The sequence below is a fragment of the Pogoniulus pusillus genome, chromosome Z (genome assembly GCF_015220805.1).
Source record: "Pogoniulus pusillus isolate bPogPus1 chromosome Z, bPogPus1.pri, whole genome shotgun sequence".
In the NCBI taxonomy this organism is placed as follows: domain Eukaryota; kingdom Metazoa; phylum Chordata; class Aves; order Piciformes; family Lybiidae; genus Pogoniulus; species Pogoniulus pusillus.
In genome coordinates, this window is record NC_087309.1 from 110,982,554 (window position 1) to 110,985,464 (window position 2,911).

Below are 2,911 nucleotides of genomic sequence, written 5' to 3' on the forward strand. Positions count from 1 at the left end.
AGGAAAGGAAAGGAAAGGAAGAGTAAACCTCACACATAACACATGTTGAACTTGAATTGATATTCCCTGGGAAATAAATTTTATAAAACCTTCAGAGGAGACTTCAAGACTTAGATTTCCTGCAGCACATAAGACACTTTCATTGGAAACTGCATCCTTGCAGAGCAGGATGGATCTGTGGGAGCAGATTATCTCGGTGAATATTTAATTGCATTTCCCAAAGATAGACTGTACCATCCCAGCACCAGCCTCTCCTCCTTGTCACTGAAGGGAAAACACCCAGAATGACAAAGGCTAATCTTCAGGCTTGACAGCATGACCTAAATTCATGTGACTTGTTCTCTGCTTTAATGAAAGCAGAAGTCAAATATTAGATTTTGCTCCCATCCAAGACTCTGACTCTCATTCTCTGTATCTGCTTTCCTGCAGACACAATGTACCTGCTGCAGCTCACAACCCATCCAGACTCCTTGTGGTTTGGCCTAGATGGATGGAGCCATTTGTCACATCATAAGTGCCTGACAAAAGCATCATTAGCATTTAAAACAGGGGGATCTGACACCACTGCACTTCTTTTTTTAATACACATACAACACAGGTTCCAAGTATGTATTAGCACATAGGAGAGGGAGATAGTTTTTCATTTTTGCATCAGATTTGTTCCATTTGCTAGGTTTTATGCATTTGTCACACCAAGAGGCAGACTCTATAGGGTCACACATTCCTACAACCAGCATGAAACACCTAGACCCAGATACAGAGCAGAGATTTCAGTGTAGAAGACAAGTCTGATAGTGAAACAAGCAGAGTTTTCTCCTTAGATGTACTGTGATTTAATTTTTTCTCCCAGAATTCTGTTTAGATGCTGTTTCTCATCATCCCATAGATCTCTTCTGCTGGGTTTCTGGAGAGGCTGCTGTGCCAGGAAGGTCCAGGATATTGTGCTCCAAGTACTGGCAGTTCATAGTCGTAAAGCTCTGCTTTATGATCAGCACATGGCCCTTCCTCTCATCTTCATTGTGACTTGCATCTCCAAGGCTTTGTAGGACAATCTCAGGTGATTGATTATGTGAGCAAATTGGATGGATAATGGAAATAGTAATGAAGAAGCAGGGCCTAGTCATTCACACATTCACAGCTGAGCAGTTCCAAGGAAGTCAGTGCAATTGTTCTCATTTAAATGCTGCAGAAATTAATTAAGAATCAATCCCACTGTATCTTGGTCTCCTATACCTGCAAAGGAAATTTTTAATGGCTCTTGGATCTGTCAGAATCAGAATCAAAGAAAATGGGAACTCAAAATCAATGAAAATGGAAACTGTGAAACCCACAAAAAACTTCAGGATCAGAGAAAAGTCCAACATCCAGTGCCACAGATGGCTGGCAAAAGCACCATAATGATTTAAAACAGGGGGATCTGACACCATTGCTCATCTTTTTCAATACACATGCAGCACAGGTTCCAAGTATGTATTATAATGTAGGAGAGTGAGATAGTTTTTCAGTGCTACAAGCTGGGGACAGAGTGGCTGGAGAGCAGCCAAGAAGAAAAGAACCTGGGAGTATAGGTAAATAGTAGCTGAAGATGAGCCAGCAGTGTGCCCAGGTGGCCAAGAGAGCAAATGGCATCCTGGCCTGCATCAGGAACAGTGTGGCCAGTAGGACAAGGGAGGTTATTCTTCCCCTGTACTCAGCACTGGTCAGGCCACACCTTGAGTGCTGTGTCCAGTTCTGGGCTCCTCAATTCAAGAGAGATGGTGAGGTGCTGAAACGTGTCTAGAGAAGGGAAATGAAGCTGGTGAGGGGCCTGGAGCACAGCCCTGTGAGGAGAGGCTGAGGGAGCTGGGGGTGTTTAGCCTGGAGAAGAGGAGGCTCAGGGCAGACCTCATTGCTGTCTACAACTACCTGAAGGGAGGGTGTATCCAGGTGGGGTTTGTCTTTTCTCCCAGGCAAGCAGCAATAGAACAAGGGGACACAGTCTCAAGTTGTGCCAGAAGAGGTCAAGGTTGGATGTTAGGAGGAAGTTGTTGCCAGAGAGAGTGATTGGCATTGGAATGGGCTGCCCAGGGAGGTGGTGGAGGCACCGTCCCTGGAGGTATTCAAGCAAAGCCTGGCTGAGGCACTTAGTGCCATGGTCTAATTGATTGTCTAGGGCTGGGTGCTAGGTTGGAGTGGATGATCTTGGAGGTCTCTTCCAACCTGGTTGATTCTATGATTCCATGATTCTATGACTTTTACATCAAACTTATTTCATTTGCTAGGTTTTATGCCCTTTCTAAGGAGAAAATGTTTGTGGATTATTTGGAAATAGCAGTGAACATATATATATATATATATGTATATATATATATATATGTATTCAGTTTTGTCTCTGCCTATCTAATGTCATATACAAGCATTTCAAGTTCTGCTTTTCAGCTGCAAGGAAAGAGACCCCCAGCAATTTCTACTGTAACTTGTTTCATTTAACTCCTTGTGTGGAGTTTACAGTTCAGAAACATGCATGTGTGTTGAATTTGTACTTTGTAGTAAGATTGCCCAGTAACTTAAAGACTAGCAAATAGTACACTTTTTGTTTGCCCTTTTTAAAAATTTATTCAAGTCTTAATAACTATTTACAGTCAATCATAAGCATTGTCTGACATCATCAAGTTCTACCTGTAACCTAACAGCAGCACATCAGCTAAACCATGCCACCAAGTGCCACATCCAGTCTTCCATTAAACACTCACCAGCCTTTCACGCAGATTACTGTCATGCTATAGCCAAACAATAAAACAGTGGAGGGCTTCATAAGAGCCATCAGTGATTTATTTCAAAGAATGTCTAGTCTGTGCTTCAGCAGAAGGTACACAGAATTAGGAGGTCAGGGACTTCTCCACCTTGCATTTCTAACCACTCAATCATAGCA